Consider the following 19,252-nt stretch of genomic DNA (forward strand, 5'->3'; position numbering starts at 1 on the left):
ACGAATTTATTTTTTTCTTCATCGCAGTATTGTGGATAGAATCTCGGCAGAGATCTCAGCAACTTCACATCATGATTTTCTCCCCCTTCTCTTATGAAGTTGAGAACTTTCACCTTTTCACTTCAAGGAAGCCCGTTCTGGCTTCCCTTTGGCACATCTGACTTGCCAACATCACTCCTCTTGCACATTGGGGCCCTTATTCAGTAAAATAGGTGTTATTTGAACACAAGCCCTATGACACCAGGTCATACCCGAGATGACTGCAAAGTGACAAATGGGCGGGAAATGCTGGACAAAGAGACAATTACCATCCAGGCAGGTTGCAGCAGGACAGGGCAAGATTTCATCTCGTGGAATTTAAAACTTATTAACTGTTCCTAGAACTTCTCATTTCATATTTTCGGACTGAGGGTAAAAAATCTCAGAGAGTGAAGCTTTGGATACGGGGGAACTACTGCCGTCCAGGGCGAGTCACTAGAAAATAGGACCTTTGTGTAAATGTATTTCACACTCTCTCTCTCAGTACAAAACCATTATCCTGGAGAGTCAGTTCTGGCTCTCGGTAAAGATGGCCAACTGGGACAAAGAACAGATAACATCTGCTAATATCAATTGGTACGACTTCCTAATCACCGGTGCCGTACCACGCCCTCCTAGTGATGTATACATAACCTCCCATTTAGTTTTCATGACAGTTCCTAGCCCCAGTTTACAGATGAGAAACCTAAGGCTCCATGAGACTTATTTTTAACTTGCCCGGCATGTATCATCGCTACTAATGATGGAACCGAGAATGGACAAGTTCGAACTGACGTGAGAATTCCTAGCTATGTGTTTTCTTAAAGTTGAGGAGCAGTGGGGGCCGAACAACGAAAATGCCAGGGTCACTCCAAGTTCATAAGCCAAAAAAAAACAACAGTGACTAACAGAGGATGACAATTCAAACATACAAGAGGAAAAATGCCTGAATAATTAGGACTTAAGTGTGAAATACCAATCCTAGATAAAAGGACAGAAAACTTAGACAAATTGATTGAAATACATGTGTACAACCAATGCTATAGATTTCTCCCCCCACATGTGAAATGTGTGACAACAGGGAAATTCAAAAACTGGGCATCCTTACAAACCATGACATTTAGAATTGATAAGCAAGGAGGTCCTGCTGCATAGCACAGGGAACCATACCCAGTTTCTTGGGGTAGAACATGACAGCAGATAGTATGAGACAAAGAATGCAGATGGATGTATGATTGGGTCACTATGCTTTACAGCAGAAATTGGCACAACACTGTAAATCAACTATACTCTAATAAAAATAAAATAAACTGGGCATTTTTACAGGAGGTTGCCCTCTTGCTAGAAATTGGTTGAAGTCTCTTTTCTATAAATTTATACATTTAAAACAAATGGAAAAATTAAAAGCATAAATATTCTACTCTGCCTTTATTTCCTTTCAGTGCCTAGTACGATCCAACCTGACTACCAACTTCATAAAACCAGAAGATGTACATTGTTTAAAGTTAATCCAATTTTGAACTGGATTAAGAATGGCATTTTTTGTTAACAGGTGGGAAACAAACCCAGACACAACAGCTGATTCACTCTTGTCTCTTTGGATCATATATTCTAGTAATTATAGTCGTTTAACACTTGCACTCATATTCTTACAGTCTGCAGAGCGAACAATCTCCAAAAACAACTAAAACTTTCTCTAAGATGCAAGAATCAGGCAATGCAAGTACCTACTTCATCACCAAAAATTAAAAAAAAAAAAAAATCAGTGTGTGAAACCTAAGTAGTATTTTCCCCACTGTTTAGTTTCTCTTCCACAAACAGTCCCCATGTGTACAAAGTGAAGGAAAAGACAGTGTTTAGGTTTTCAAGGGCGAGAACAATTGTCTCTGAGTTGTTACCAAGGAAACTCATTTCTTGATTAAGATATATCAATAGCACACCTAAAGATGGAGTTCCCATTGTGGCCCAGCCATAACGAATCCAACTAGTATCCATGATGTGGGTTTGAGCCCTGGCCTCGTTCAGTAGATTAAAGATCCAGTGTCGCCATGAGCTGTGGTGTAGGTGGCAGATGCGGCTTGGATCCCGCATTGCCGTGGCTGTGGGCATAGGTCAGCAGCTGTAGCTTGGACTGGACCCCCTAGCCTGGAAACCTCCATATGCCGTGTGTGTGCATGTGCAGCCCTAAAAAGCAAAAAAACACCTAAAGAAAAAAGGGAAAAAAATTTAACCTTGTGGAACACCTATCCATGTACCCATATCAGGGATTTCCCACTCTTCAAAAACCAAAGCATAGTTTATACCTAAACTCTATACTTGCCCTCAGCATAGGGCATATTTAGCCAAGTATCTGTTCTTAGGAAACTGAGAGCTGCAGGTAGAAGGCTGCTTTCAAAGCATGTGACTGTCGGCACCCCAGACCAGAAGACACGTGTCTGAGAGACTGACCCCGATCCTGGTTGCTGAGGTTGACACCATTGTGGTGGGTGGAGTGAGAACAATTTCTACCATACAATTTGATGAGAAGGGTTTGCTCTATGCAGTTCCAAAGAAGACTGCCAAGTCCTTCAGTACAAGTTTTGCAGGCATCACGCCAAGCAGCTTGGCTTGCACACCAGGTTTGTGAGAGAGCAGGCTTTGGGACCAAAATTGCATAAAGGATTATTTTGGTCCGAGGATGTCCTTAATTAGTCAAGTGCTAACAGTAGTATGTCGGTTGGAAGATTTAAATTTTCCCATCATCTCCCACACCAATCAGGAGAAAACAGGTTTTTGAAAAGCACATGGGAAAAATTAGGAGTGTCGATGTCTAAGAACGTTTCTAACAATATCTGGGCTGGCAGTTTTTCTTTCTATGGAATGTTCCAAGCCACTTAATAAGCCTTTCTATCTGTATCACGCTGCACCAACTACAAAGCCCTCTGATGTACATTTTAGACACACAAGAGTCCTGTGAGAGAGAAAAAGCAGGCAGGGATTGCTCTTCCCATTTTACAGATAAAAAAACTAAACCTCAGCAAATTAAGGAAGAGCTGTAGCCAGTATCACCTGCTGTGGCAGACATGAACCTGTCCCTTCAATACACGATGAAAAAATTTCCAGTTTGCCAAGTCCCAGGCTAGGTGGTGAATGAGTAAATCAACGCAAAGAATACCAAGTCCAAACCTGAAAAGACAACAATGAGGGTGGCAGGGAGACAAAGAAAAGCATCTAAAATACAAAGCTGAAAGGGTCCGCCTTCTTAAGCGAGCAACTGTATTTGCCTTTTTCGATTGAGTTTTACAATTTTCAAGTCATCTTGAAAACCAGACATGGGTCAGGCACCTGTGTCTCCACCACAGGATGCTGTACGCTCTTTTCTCGGGTGCCTGTCTCAGGCTCCCAGAATGCATAACCTTCGCTTCCCCGAGGACACCCTAGGACCAACAAACTGCTTTGCTCTGTGACAAACAGCCAAGGAGAAAGGATGCACATATCCCAAAAGAGGAAAGGCAGAACACCTGGAGGGCATGGGCTTGCCATACCTACTAAGAAGGCCTTTCTCTGGAAACAAAGCCAAACCTTCCTCTGGCTTTCTCACTAGCGTCTCTGAAGGAGCGGGGCGTGTTTAAATCACATATGATCCATTCACCACAACCATACAAAAGCTGATGCTACAATCGCACAGATGTCGGAAAGCTTAAGGAAGCCAAAATGGCCCGCTCCTCATCTTGCTTGGAAACATTACAGAGCTACTGATTTCAAAAGATCGATTTCGGTGCTGGAGGGACTTGTAGGAAGGATAAGAACTGAGTTTAGCGTTCTTATTTATTGTCGTTGCCAACAGAGCTGCTCTCTGGAAGTATTCTGGAAAATTCATAATATCCAGGCCAATGTATTTATAGTAAATTAAAGCAATGCTTTATTATGATGATTATTTCCTTGGTTACAGTGTTGATGCTGAAAATTTAAGGAAAATAAAGCCCTTGTTATCATGCTCGTGAAAGATTTTAAGCTAACAAAAAGTTCAGTCTTGATTCCAGGGCAGTTAATTAAGGTTGACCAAGTCAGGCAGAAGTAAATTAACTTGGCTGATCAATTATTTATATGAAGCAGAATAAATGCCCTTAAAGAACTTGGTCTGTTCATGAAACGATGTGTAAATTAAACTAAACATAGTTTTGTAAAACATATTTCTCCTTCTTTGGGGAGAGGAGAAGAAAAGTTAACAGTGAAATCACTTTTTGGAAAATGATGAGAGTGATAATATGATCCATCCCCTCCCCAACCCCCAAAAAGAAAAACCCTCTTTCTTATTGCTCATCCACGTGTGAGGAAAGAAGGAAAATAGCATGCATTCTGAAGAGAGAACAGAAGCTCTGAGGGAAAAAAAAAAAAAAAAAAAGATGGAAAGATGGAAGTGGGAAGTCTTGGAGAGAAAAAAGAAGCGGGGAGGAAAAGGTTGACCTTAAAGATGGAGCCACTATGTAAATTTCTATACAAGCATCCTTCAGAAACATCACAGATTTGGTTCCAGACCACAACAATAAAGCCGAGTCACACAAATTTTTTGGTTTCCCAGTGCATGTAAAAGTAATCGTTACAGGAGTTCCTGCTGTGGCTCACAGGATCGGTGGTGTCTCTGCAGTGCCAGGATGCAGGTTCCAGTCCTGGCCCAGCACAGTGGGGTTAAAGGGATGGCATAGGTCGCAACTGCAGCTCGGATCTGATCCCTGGCCTGAGAACTCCACATGCCAAGGGGTAGTCAAAAAAAAAAAAAAAAAGGTAATTTTGACATTATACTGTAGTCCATTTAATCTGCAATAGATAGCATTATATCTGAAAAACAAGGTACATAACCTTAATTAAAGGACACTTTATGGCTAAAAAAAAAAAAAAGGTAACCATCTGAGCCTTCAGGAAGGCATCATTTTTTTGATTAGAGTCGCATCAAAGATCATGGATCACTATAATAAATATAATAATCATGAAAAAGTCTGAAGTGTGGTGCAAATTACCAAAATGTGACACACAGACTCACAGTGAACAAATGCTCCCGGAAAAAAATAGGGCCAATAGACTTGTTTGACACAGGGTTGCCACAAACCTTCCACATATTAAAAAAATGCAGTTTCTGTTTAGTGTAATAAGGCGAAGCACAATAAAAAGAGGGTATGCCTGTAATATAGAAATCTTGAGCATGTGGCTCTGACTTCATCATCAGTTATATTCCAAGTAGGGTGTGTAGATGGAACAAGAATGCGGGTGGGGGTCAGGCTAGCTTGTGCTACGCAAGAAGAACTCTTTAAAATACTCACATTGTGGAGTTCCCATCATGGCTCAGTGGTAACAAACCTGACCAGTATCCATGAGGACAAGGGTTGGATCCTGGCCTTACTCAGTAGGTTAAGGATCCAGCGTTGCTGTGAACTGTGGTGTAGGTCGCAGGACACTGCTCAGATCCTGTGTAGCTGTGGCTGTGGCACAGGCCAGCAGCTGTAACTTCTATTTGACCCCTAGCCTGAGAACTTCCATATGCTGCAGGTGTGGCCCTAAAAAGACAAAACCAAAATAAAATAAAATAAAATACTCATGTTACATCATGAAGATTCAAAATCCTGGATTTCCCATCATGGCACAGCATAAATGAATCTGACTAGGAACCATGAGGTTGTGGGTTCCATCCCCGGCCTTGCTCAGTGGGTTAAGGATCCGGTGTTGCCATGAGCTGTGGTGTAGTCACAGACGTGGCTCGGATCCCGCATTGCTGTGGCATAGGCTGGTGGCTATAGCTCCGACTGGACCCCTAGCCTGGGAAACCTCCATATGCCACTGGAGCAGCCCTAAAAAGACAAGAGCCAAAAAAAATAAATAAAAAGATTCAAAATCCTTAATGATCATGTTCGTGTGCTTCAGAAAAGAAGAAGAAAAATGCGTCTTCAGGATATAAAGCCAGTATGTACTTCTAGGTCTCATTATATAAAAGAACTGGTTCCCTCAAAATGTACAATTTACCTGGCAACAGGCTATACACAAAGGAGGTTTAAGGTGCAAGGTATGGCTAGGGGATCAACCCCCAAAGGTTGTTCACCAGGGTGACCTGGACACTAAATCACCTGATACTCTTACTCTTGTCCTGGGAGTTACTCCTATCCAAATCAGAGAATCAAGCCACAGAAAGCATCCAGATGGAAGACAGAGCCTCTCTGTAGAGGGCTCTACATTTCCTAGCATGTGGGACATGCTCCCCAATTGTTCACCCTTTACCTGGTGAGATGCTCCTGGAGCAAGTGGCAGTGAGGAGAGGAAGGGTTGGGGGAGGGAATTACAGGTGATATGTAGGAGTTAAAGCAGCAGGTGGGAAAAGGGCAGGAAGGAGGAGCTGTGGCTCTAAGATACTGCATACTTGTACTGTCTACGAATGGGGATCTCATGGCATACTCTTGGAGAAAGTGGAAGGGGAGGAGGAAGAAAAGAACAGGAGATCGCTTCCGTACACTGTCAATGAACCCTTCGGACACCACCATCCATCTGTCCACTGCCCCCAGCGGCAGGAGTCCCATTTCACCGCAAGACAATCCGAGAACCAAGTTGAGAAGTTCGGGTGCTGACTGCTCTGTGAAGGCGCCATCTTCCAATACCAGATTTTCATAATTATAACAGAAAGGCGTAAATTTTCTAATGCATGGCAGTTCAAAAAGTAATCAAGGGAATGAGCCGGAGGGCTATTTTAATGTATGCAAAGCTAGTGACCCACAGTAAATGGGAAGTAAGCCACAGTGAATACAAAGTAATGCACACAGACTCAAGTCCTGGCCTGATGAGGGACGGCTAAAATTAACACCCAATTAATTTCCGAATTGACAAACAAATGAAACCCATAAATCTACCTTCTCATTAATTTTCTTGTGGTATAATTTAAAGCAGTAATATGAGGGCAAAAACTGAGCATTATCCATCATAAATATCAAAAAGATAGCACTGTAACACCATAAATTATGCATATTACCTGTTGTTAAAAATGATTTATGTATTATCAACTTTATCGTGCACTGTGGATGTCTAGATCTATCTTTTAAAAATCTGGAATTTCACTTAGCACTTAAAAGAGAAAAAAGTTCAGGTGCAACGAAACGGTCAAAAGCATGTATTTTCTTTATTTTTTTAGTGGTCACTTATTGAGTCATAGAGGAGGACCAAGGCAAACCTGCAATCCTCATAGGTCTTAGGTTAATAGAGACAGAAAGACTATCATGCAGGTGATGGGCTGGGTCTCTCAGGGGAGAAAAAAGAAATAAGCTCCAGGAATACCTTTTCTAGAGAGCACTGGCATGTGTGTCTTAAAGGAACTACTCATCTCTCTGGACTTCAAGAATGCAGGAAAGGAATGAGTACAAGCAACAATATGGTGGATGCAACCGACAGAGCCAGAATCTGTAACAGGAATTCAGTTTAAAAAAAAAAGGAATCCTCAGTTGGCTGGAAGTTTGGGATAGAGATTATGTTCATTGTTAATAATGTAATAATTAATAACAATAAGAAAGTAATAATAATTACAGTAATAATGTAGTTCTCTCTCCTTTATAGTTAAAGGAGGAGGGGGGAAAAGAAATAGGAACTAGTTTGTATTATCAGTTAAACCAGAGACACATCTAAGTTTATCAATTATATGGAAGAAAATATTCAGATTAAAGTACTTTCCTGCTGCACCTCCCCACCTCCATTTGTTTAGTAAGAATTAAAAGCAAAAAAATTCCTTTCTCTCCAACTTGACTTTAAGACATGTCTTGCACATAACAGGCATTTAGCACCTAATTGCTGAATATATTTTTTTCTTTTTTCTTTTTTTTCTTTTTTCTCCTTGGCTGCACCTGCAGCCTGTGGAAGTTTCTGGGGCAGGGATGGAACCCAAGCCACTGCAGTGACAACTCTGGATCTTTAACCTCCTGTGCCACAAGGGAACTCCCATAACTGCTGAATTTTTAACTAAATGATTACACAACAGACAAATCCAAGGCCAACCTCTCCCTCAAATGAGATCAAGGGCTTGTGGTCACCACCTTTTATGTTCCTTCTTTTCAAATACTCTATTTCCTGTACTTCTGAGGAATGACTAACCATTGTGGAATTCTGAAACTTAGAAAAGAACTTGAGTCATTTAATCATTTTAAGTCTTCACATAAGTAGGACTGTCCCAGTGGTTGAAAATATAAAGGTAATCAACCAATGACGAACTTTTCCAAAACCCATGGTGAACATTTACTATATACAGAAGGACAATTCAGAGGGAAGGGAGATGGTAAATAACAGGATGTTTAATTTTCCCTGTAATTTATGACTTGCTAGAGGAACAAGGTGGTAGTTAAAAGTACATTTGTAACAAAAAGATGGCTTCCATTTTCTATCAGGCTTTCCATGTGAAGACAAGGGACCTGAAATTTCCAAGGAAAACGCTTTTTTTTTTTTTTTTTTTTTTTTTGCTTTGTAGGACCACACCCACAGCATTATGAAGGTTCCCAGGCTAGGGGGTGAACTGGAGCTACAGCTGCCGGCCTATGCCACAGCTACAGCAACGCCAGAGCCGAGCCATGTCTGCAACCTACACAACAGCTCACAGCAACGCCGGATCCTTAACCCACTGAGGGAGGCCAGGGATCGAACTCCCAACCTCATGGTTCCTAATAGTATTCGGTTCTGCTGCTCCAGTTCGGGAAGTCCAAGGCATTTCCGAATTCCACCTCCAGGGCACCCAAGAAGCTCAGAGAAACTCTAGGTGCCTGGTTCTCACAACCCATTGTAACACACCTTTCCTGGGAAACTGTAAACTTCTTGAGACATCAGGGAGTGCAGATAACCAGCATCCCACCCTCTTCAAAGTTACAGATGTCTAATTTTTATTTTTAGAACTTCAGGAGACTACCAGGCTTGTTTTCCTTCTCTCCCAACAAACAAAAGTTGAACTGCTGTCATCATGGCAACTGTGGGCAGAGGATGGAAGTGAGAAGCTGCTCTAGGAAACAGAAGCGCAAAGGAGAATCCAGCCGCACGCCCTGGCATATTAATCCAGATGAGCTCAAATAATTAAACAGAGACCAGAGAGGAGCCTTGCCAATCCAGTACTAGGCTGTTTGCTTTGCCACAAGGAAGCCTCTGAAGCTTAGGATACGACCTGGCCAGGTGTTCTGGGGAGCTTAATTAAAATAGGTTTTCACCTAAGGAAACCCATTTTAAGTTTAGTCTCTAACAAAGCCTGCCAGACTGGACTTTATCCCGTTAAACATGCAAACAGCTGAATTCTCATAAAGTGACTGACGACAAATTCAGAATGGTTTTTTTTTTTTTTTTTTCCACTTCCCTATTTTATAGAGTTGAATACACATGGGGCCAGAGCCCTAACACCAATCAGTGACCAGCCTGTTCCATGACACACTTTATGTAGCTCCTGTGAAGCCCCTTCAGTGCAGCCCCTCAGGGCTTTGGTGGCCAAAGGGAATGCTAAATTCACAGCATCATGGCCACTTCCAAATGCAGGCCACCAGAAGTCTGTGGCTTGCCTTCCTCTGTTGTGTGAGAGGGACAATTATTTAATTCTACTCTTCAAAAACTCCAATACGCATATTTGCATTCTCCACCCCCTCCCCAGGAACTCCTGTAGCTAGGGGAGCAGACTTTGTCTGATAAAAAAAAGACCACCATTTGTTGAAGGTCATGACCCCCCAGCCCCCACCCTGATGGTCTGGTGTATCCTTGTAATTTACAGCAAACCTTAGCAAGTCCTGCCCAGTTTTGAAACACAAGGCCAAGTCAGAAACAGCAACAAACAATAATTTAAAAAACAAAAAGCAGAGATGATGTGAGCTGAGTTTGCTCTGCTGTTTGCAAAACATGACAAAGGACGGGCTCCTGTTGGGTCTTATCTATTATGGTTGCCACTGTCCAAGCAAGTAGTCATAAACACAACCGCCTGCCCTCAAGCTGAATAAAGAGACACAAGGTTGGCTTTACTTCACTAAATGACACAATGCAGAAGCACATTTTAAAGTGAGGCAGGTAAGTGTAACAAAATAAAAACATTAGCTTTTTAACATATATCACTGCCTATTAATTGTATGCTTTCCTCCCAGTTAGGCTGTCCAGCGTCACAGAGGAATTACTGAGAACGTATCAAATGAAAAGTTTGTATTTCCTTTTCGAACTAGACAGAGCACACACACACATCAGAGAGGACCCACAAGGAGCCCCCAAGGACCACACACAACACACACAAAATACAAAACGCAGGGATTGTACCTTTCGAAGGTGACTGCCTTGTTCATAGCACTAGACTTTTTCTCCTAGACCTTTTAAGTCCTTGTTTGTTCGACAAAGTTTTCTAGCCATCTGATGTTCTATTACTGAGCTAGTGGCCCTTCAGGAGAGCTCTCTCCCTTCTGAAAAGAGCAAACAACTGCATAGATATCATTACACTAAGGAAATCTCTTAGAAAAACCAAACAACTCGCTAATCTCTCCAGCCCCTTCATCCAAGCAAAAGATAAGAAAAGCAAACCTAAGTCTCTTTCAACCACATTCCAGGGACAAGTTCCCCTTTTTCTTTCTTTATCAAAATTCTAGCATTTAAGTTTTTTTTTTTTTTTCTAATGTGTGTGTTTTTTAAACAGACCTTGCAGGATAAACTGCTGCTCACACCCGCAAACAAAGCAATATTTGTTTAATAACGATTGCTGCCATGGGTACAGTAAACAAGGCGCCCAGCATTTGTGTTTATGAACAAACACATCATCTTACAAGAGCAATTTAACATTAACCAGGTGGAATAATCAACAGATTTCATAGGTGACACCAGGGGCAGGACTAATGTAAACACAACTGGGGAGGAGAGAGGGGCCACTCTCTGGGAATCAAGGTCGAGGTAAATGCATTACAGAGTAAACAGCTGCAAAGAAGGCAAGATAAACAAACAGTCATTCTTCTGACATTTAGAGAGGCAGAAAGGTTGTATGTTACATAGATCAGCTGCTGACCACCATGAAATCAAACCAGTTGGAGACCAGGCCTGCTTGTGTGCACAATGCCATGTTTGCTTATAAACAACAATTTGCCGTTACCAACCTTGCATTACTCATCATCATATAAGCCAGAGCGAATCAAGTGAAATCCAGTTAACTCTTTCCTGGGGACACCACTTCGAAAGTCTCAAAGAAGCATGGCCCCCTGTAGGAAAACGAGGTCACCCCCCCACCCCAAATGAAGCAAACAGAGTTCAGTCAATGCCCTTTGATTTCCTGGCTTGCAGATAAAAATAAGCATCCACAGTGCTTCAACTACTATAGGTTGGATCTAGCAACAGATTGAAAAGACTGTAATATTTTCATGCTTGAATAACCACACATTCATTTCCTGGGCTCATCTTCTCTTATCAATGAAATATATGGGTCAAACACTGATTCCAATCTTAAATATTTTCATCTAGAAGGAAAACGCTAATGTTTCTTTCTCCCCGAGTTTCTTGTTCCAAGATACACTTTAGCATTCTAGAGCCACAAACAGATCTGTAGCATTTCCAACCACGCTGCAAAAATCCAACTAAACTAGGTGATGATTCTGCCCTTAAAAAAGATTATATATAATATCCTAATCAGTTGATGTTACATAGAAGGACTCAAGAGTTCATGTTGTGAGCTTATCAAAGAAATCCTGGTTTTCCAAGCCAATAATGAATAAGTTCAATGTGTCCACTAACAAAGTGTTACAAAGAAGGGTTTTTTCTCCAAAAATGTGTTTTCTTGTGTCCTAACATATAGAACAGCATGCTGTTTATCCTAAGAACGTTATCAAACTTTATCATAGATTCTATATTTAGGAATACCATTTGCAATCAAAACATTTCTTTGAATCTATTTTACAGATACTTTAACATCATTAAACTACTTAAATTTGATACAGGTGAAGAACATTTCTCTATTACTTAAAATGTAATAAGCAAAAACATACCGAACGACAGTTTGGTAATTTATCTCTGTCTTACATTCACAATCAGTTAATTAATTTTTTAAAAATTTAGCATTGTGTCATTGCCAAGTATAGCACAACACTGCTGGATACCAAAGCAAAATGTGAAACTAGGAAAATGAAATTAGAAAAAAAACTAAGGCTATATACCTTGGAGGATTCTGGCAATTACACTAGTAAGTATCAGATTACTGGAATTCCCATCTCTGTCTAAAAAGTATAACCAAAATTTTACTGGTCTTCCCAGCTCCTCTCCCCCCACCCTCATTTCCATTAAAAACTTCCTAACCTTCTCTAGCTGCTCCTGATTCCACCTTCTGCTTCAAAAATCTAGCCTTTCTTCTGCAACTGCCAAGGCACAAAATAGCAGAGGGTTTTCTTGTGTGTTTTGGTTGTGTTGTGCCATAGTTTGTTTCCTAAGTGCCTCTCTGCTGACTCTCTCCTTTCCCCAAACCAACACAGCCCCTCAGGCCTCCACAGTGTCTGGAGACGAAAATTCTACGGAGGGTTCCGTGCCTGAGGAGGAAAGAATTCCTCAGGCTTGAGGACTTGTTAGCACCTTATAGACACAGGGAACGGACATTGAGATGAATCCCTTTTCTGCCCTAGAAAGCCTGTGGGGATTAAACTGTTCCACTGCCCCAGAGAAAGAAAGCCAGCCTTGCTAAACCCTGAATGATGATGCAAGTCTGGCTGCTGGAACAACTAACACAGACTCTTCCTCAAATGCCTTGGGAACGGAACGTTCTCAAATTCCATGCTCACTGCTCTGCGCATGCGGCCGAGATGGCTAGGACACAGAGCAGGGCCTTATCCCATGTCCCAGCAAAACTACAGAGAGAAAAAAATGAAATCAAAGAATCCTGCTCTATCCCCCCATCCCTGTTCCCCATCTTCACTGAAAAATGCTGGTTACCCACTCTCCACACTTCTGGTTTCTTCCAGGAGTTCTCCTGACCTTCATGTTTATTTTCTATCCCTGGAGCCTGAAATGAACCAAACGACTGGTAAGGGGTTTTAGTTTACAATTCTAAATGATAATCCAAAGAGTGGCAGCCATTTCCCTGGTAAAGGCCAATAGCTGAGCCCTGGAGTTTTCTAAGCCTCGCATAACCATTACCCAAATGGAGGCCCTTTTTAACTGCAAGGTGATTCTACGGGTTCCTCCCCATGACTGGGAGATATAACATGCCTTTTTCCTCTATCCCAGTTGTGGTGAGGAACTTGCCCTAATCCACCTTTAGTTCTACCTGCACGTGTCTGTTTTACTTATTTTGTTCCCCGCAGAACCTAAATGTTTGAAGCTTTCTTTACTAAAAATTTAATTAAAACAAATGAAAGAGGCCAATATTCCACATAGGACCTGCTGTACAGCACAGGGGAACTCTACCCAATAATCTGTGATAATTTATGTGGGAAAAGACTCTGAAAGTGAATGAATGTGGGTATATGCATAACTGAATCACTGTGTTGTATAGAAGAAATTACCATAACATTAAAAATCAACTATACCTCAATAAAACTTTAAAAATTGAAAAAAAAAATACATCAAAGAGGAAGATAGAGGGCACTGACTGAATTTTTTATACAACCTGTTTGATAAACTATTTTCAAAAATAAAGAGTCTCCAGGAAACTCTGGGAAGACCCAAGATTGGGTCTTAGAAATCCTGAGATTCTTAGAGCGATCATGCTACCATAGTGACCACTTGAGCCAGTTTCCAAACCTCAAGCATTTATTTCTACCTTCATTATTTTTGCCATCTTCATCTACATCTCCCATGTTATTCTTACAAATTACTTACTTTTGGCCAACATAAATCTATTTCAGAGAAAACTTTATAATACTGCCTCAAATGGAAAACCGGTGTGCTTCCCTTTAGAGAGAAAGACTTTCTAATTAAGGTAATACAACCCAACGAATGTAATCAAATTCTAGCTAGATCCTGGTGTCCACAGAGGCTCTGGGTGGAAGCCATGTTCTTGCTTTGTTAAATAATGAACTTACAATGGGGAAAGAGAGATTAAAGACACACTCGCACCAAATGGAGACTTTCTTCTTGACTGTATCAGAAGGATCAAAACAGACTGAAAATGGAATTGCTGCAACATCAACTCACAATAATGGGAACCGGTGAATGATTTATGAGCCATCTAAAAATCCTCTTCCAACACACCAGTGAGTGGTCCAAGCTTATGTCTTGGGGAACTGAGCAAGAGGAGACTTAGGAGTTCCATCCTGAGACCAGTCTACATCCTTGACTCCTAAGTATAGTATTCCTAACAATGCAATGCATAAGGCACTGATAGAGAGCCTACTGTATACCCTTACGCTGCTTGAGAAATAATCAACCAGCTAGACTCTCTAAACTGAATGGGACTCCTGGGCCATGGGTATTATGCTTGTAGAAGACAACCTGGAAATCAAACCGGCCACTCCAACACAAGCCTCCCTCCCAGACTTGCCTTTTCTCACATCATCAAAAAACTAGTGCAACAGCCACTTAAGTAGAGCTGCCTTTCTTCAATGCAAGTTCAGAGTTTATTCATTACCAAGTAACCACTCTATGATAAAAACTATAAGCATATCATTCAAATGCTTTATTGGTCAAAAAGATGGATGCTTTTATTAGTCCAACCTTTTTTGTAATGGAGTGCCACTGATGACCCAGCATTAGCCTCATTCCCTGCTATTAATCACACTTCTAAGAGCCCATTTTGCCTTAAAATCTTAAGAAATTGCTATAATTTAAAGACACGGCGTCTATATAATGGGAAATGCCTCAGAGATCGTATCATTTCACAAAATACAGTATTTTTTTAATGGGAACAATGACCATGATGCCCAGGTATTATAAAAAGGGAATAATTTTTATATATATGAAAGAAAAGTGAGACGTAAACTGCCTTTTCTTTGTGTGGCTTTACACATTTGTCCAGCTTAATCATTACCTTTGCAAAGTTGATGAATCCATAGACATAGGCATACAGTCTACTTAGATTAACATTGATGTAACATTCCCAAACAAATGAAAAATAAAAGTGGAAGGGAGAAAACCTAACGTGTTAAGATAGCAAAGACGTGAAAGAACCTTCATGTGCTTTAAAAAATTCCATCAGTAGCATATTCCTCATTCATCATCTATAATTCTGGTGCCTTGCCTGTCCATGTGAAGAGAACTAAAGCAAGCTCTTCAATAAACGACTTCAGGACAAACTACAGGTATCTGCCAATTTACGTGCAGTCTGATTTCAATAATATAATGATGCTCTTACCTTGTAAGTCTTCATCTCATTAAACCATCCCTCATGACCATTTAGCACAGCTGAATATGATAAAGGAAGACATCTCTGAAAGACTTTTTCAAAATACAGAGCTAAAATAAAGCTTTTTCAAAGTGCCCCTTTAATTTTTACTACTACACAATTGGAGCACAACATAAACGAATCTTCAAATCTTGCATACCCCCCCCAAAAAAAAAAACAAAAAAAGGTGACATTATGTTACATGGTGAATGAAGGGTAGGCTCCCATCAGGCACAAAGATTATGAACAGATCTGGTGTAAATGGCTGGGAAGAATAGAGAATTAGCCTGAAGTCAAGAGCCCGGATAACGCCCTACACTTAGCATGGCTTGAACTCACTAACTGTGAACCAGCACAGAGGCTGGTCACACAGTGTAGGTGGGGCTGGACATCAGACTGCTCGGTGATAAGTAATCACAGCTCTGACTGAGGGGCCCCTTCTTAGAGATATGCTCCACCGTGTAGTGTCAAATGGTTAAGATAAGCACCTAGACCTTGAACCTTACACTATAACTAGTAAAAAGGCCAATTGCTGCACCTATTTCTCAAGAGCTAGAAAGAATTGCTCAGCCAGGGAGGGTATTTAGGAAGAAACTGTCACAGCCATGCCAACAAGAAGGGTAGAGCTTAAGAGGCCCACAATCCCACATTCGGTAGAGCAGGCACCACCAGCGGGGACACTGATGGCAGCCTCCGTTCACACACTGGGCGGTGGGACCAATGGATGGCTTCAGAGTCAATGGTGGGGCCACCTGATGTCTGGAGACTCCAGAGTTTCAATAGGACACCTTCTTCAACTAAATATCCAAAGAAACTTCTGAAGGGCATTGCTACTCCCTGGCATTTCCATGGTAGCAGTGAACAGCAGTGGTACTGGGCACCTTTAGAGCAGAAACAACACCTGGTACTGAGTATGAGACTTTTAATGGAGGCAACAGGGGTCCATTAGCATCATCCCACCATTGATATATGAGTAAAGACTCATCAAAGATCACAGCTTATGAATAACCAAGTGATAAAAGGGGCCAGTGTTTTTATCCAAGAGCTGATCCCTGCGGCACTTCCCTTAGGAGCCTGGTAAAGGTACAAGGGCTCTGTACTATGCTAAGGATTTCCAAAGAGAACCAACCATGTCTCCAAAAGATAAGAAAGTCATCACTGTTTATACTGCAACTCTGGTGCAGACCTCTACTGCACAACATTGTGGTTCCCTGGAAAGGAGTATGGGTGTCACCTGGGAGCTTGCTGGAAATGCACTTTCTCAGTCCCATCTCAGACTCACTGAATGGAGAACATGCCTTGCAGTAAGAACTCCCTGGTGATTCACACTAAAGTTTGAGAAGGCAGGTGTGGTGGAAAGAGAGCCGCCAGTGGACCAGATATACTTGAATTTGATGCCTCCCCCTGCCAATGGTAAGGTTTCAATATGCCTCCTGACCACCCCACCTTTCCATTTCCTCATCTGTAAAACCCTAACACTCTGGATCTGGATTCAATCATCCTTCAAAGCAATAAGCATTTTGTACGTAATAGGTGCTGGCTGGGTTGTGCCCTAAGTGTTGGGGCCACAATAGGGAACGAACGTCAGTACGGATCCACTGATATGGAGGTGACTGTTTAGTGGGGAAAACACACACTAATCAATTAGTCATTTAATAAGTGGGGATTAGAACTGGGAGAAGTCTCATGAAAAACGCACAGGGCTCTGAGAACACATGAAGAAGCTATTATGTGTCAAGTGCTTCGTATGCAGTAGGTGCTCAATAAATCACCGCTGTGATTATTAGGAGCCCATAAAACCTAGACCTCTGGCAGGCCACTAAAAAATTCTCAAGCACAGAATCTCTTTTCCCTATCTAAAAGGAGCCCATAGAAGCAGGACTGCATTCTCAGTTAAATGATTTGTAGGAATGTTTCCTACTTTCTCTTGGCTATATGAGGAATATAACATCAATAAAGTCAACATTTCTTTGAATGGCAGTAACTTCCCAGGTTATTATTAAGAATTAGCTCTTGTTTACCAAGTTGTAGTTAAAAGGAAAAACGCAGAGCAGGGCAGAGGGTAATCCTGCAAACCCGCCTTGTCCTAAGAAATCTCTTGATGAGCACTTTAAAGCCTTGATACCTCAAGAAAAAAATCTTTAATTGCCTTCTCAGAAGCATTTCTCCGTGGTATACATGGTTTGTGGAAGTCAAGAGAAGTACATGCTGATAATTGCAGACAGGATTAGCAACTTGTACCTCATAGTGTAGAGGCCAGTGGTTAAAGACTGGTGCATTTCACGCGTGTCTGCACGGTGGGAAAATGGGACTGACGGGAATCACAGATCCCATGACCAAAGCCCCACCACCCAGGACACCTGCCCCAGGAGCAAGACTCTCTCACAGCACCTCACTATTCAGTGTGTTTGGTGTTCCTTCAAACAGCCCTCCAAGCCTACCATGGCTTCCTTAGGCTCACTGCCTGTGAATTTGGTAACTTTACATTAAAAAATGCAACTATGGTGTAATACCTCTCCATGTTTGTATGAGTTTTTGGTTCTTTCCCCAAAAGTGGGCTTCCTTCCAACAGGTGGGTATTTGTGACGGAAGAATTTTTTTTTTTAATTTCATCATTCTATCAACTTCAATCTACTGCTTTTTTAACATTTAAGTATGACTGATTTACAATGTTGTGCCAAGTTATGTGTGTGTGTGCGCGTGCATGTGTGTGTATTCTCTTTCTTCTATTATCTTTCATCATGTTCTATCTCAAGAGACTGGATATAGTTCCTCACTGTCCAGAGCTGTGGTGTAGGCTGGCAGCTGCAGCTCCAATTTGACCCCTAGCCTGGAAACTTCCATATGCTGCAGGTGTAGCCATTAAAAAGCAAAAAATAAAATAAGACACAAATAATGAGAGAATTCTGATCTCACTTTTATCAGAATGCCCCTGATCAAAAAATGCACAAGAGAAGAGCTGGCAGGAAAAGGCAGGGATGCCGGGGCAGGTGTATGACATAAAGCATGTCATTCCATAGCAGTGATTCTCAATAGGGGGTGATTTTGCCCCCATACCCCCACCCAGGGGACATCTGGTAATGTCTGGGCACATTTTTAGTTGTCACAGGTGGGAATAGGTGCTACTGGGAAACTCAGAATGCATGTGGCCAAAATCCTAGTATGCAAAGCACAGCCCCCACCACAAAAATTATTCCAACCCTGATGTCAGCAGTATTATAGTTAAAAAAACTATTCTATGGAATTTGCACTGTTTTATGATGGCAACAAAGCAATGAGTTATAGCTCTTTTTCAATAATAAATTTATAATACGCCTTAAAATCATTTAAGTCTAACTCCTATATTTATTTTCAATGTTTTCATTTAATAGGGCAGAATATTTGCTTATAATTGTCAGGAAAACTATCTTTCCATACATATAGCAAAACAGTAAGATCTTTAGATGCAATAGAATTTACTTTACATCTATTTTACAAGATTTCTGAGCATCCCTTTAGAGAATCTTTCTCGAAGGCTGGTGTCACTCTCAGAGACAAAAGATAAGAGATTACCTGATGCATTCTGGCTTTGTGATAACTTTCTGGCAGTTAATCATATTGTTTCTCTGATCTAATGGTTTAAGCCTTAAAGTCATAAGGACCTGTGATTTCTGCTTGCCCTTCTCCTTCCTCAATACCAGTGAACTGAGTACCTATGATGGGTCAGGTTATGTAAGACTTAGGTGACGCCCTGCCATTTGAAAGAAGTCTTATATTTCCCAAGGGTGGGAATGAGGAGGCTGAGGGAGGGCACACTCACAAGCAAATAGGAGGTGCCAGGAAAAAACGGAAGTAGCCAAACGCGGAGGTGGAACCTTCACTGAGCAGGAAACAGGCAACGGCTGGGAGCTGAGGAACATTTTAGAAAGAGAAATCTGATATAAGCATCTAGGATGGGGC

The 19,252-nt window shown here is 41.4% G+C and overlaps 1 protein-coding gene across 31 annotated transcripts in view; it reads right to left on the reverse strand.

Annotated features, from left to right (window-relative positions):
* Positions 1–19,252, reverse strand: part of FOXP1 (forkhead box P1) — a 624,214-nt gene that overhangs the window by 243,275 nt on the left and 361,687 nt on the right. For 4 of the 31 annotated variants that reach the window (XM_084989018.1, XM_084989011.1, XM_021070851.2 and 1 more), the window contains exon 1: positions 10,288–10,393. The exons of 24 other annotated variants lie outside the window; for them this stretch is intronic. The gene's annotated coding sequence lies outside the window, so the exon portion shown is untranslated. Of the gene's footprint in view, positions 1–10,287; positions 10,394–15,283; positions 15,658–19,252 lie in introns of those variants that run through there. 3 more of the 31 variants (XM_084989013.1, XM_084989015.1, XM_084988998.1) reach the window with 1 other exon arrangement.

Source organism: Sus scrofa, chromosome 13, assembly GCF_054392235.1.
Source record: "Sus scrofa isolate SSC_HxYL_T2T_F1_AM1 chromosome 13, Sscrofa_HxYL_maternal_Yorkshire_Landrace_v2.0, whole genome shotgun sequence".
Classification (NCBI taxonomy): Eukaryota; Metazoa; Chordata; class Mammalia; order Artiodactyla; family Suidae; genus Sus; species Sus scrofa.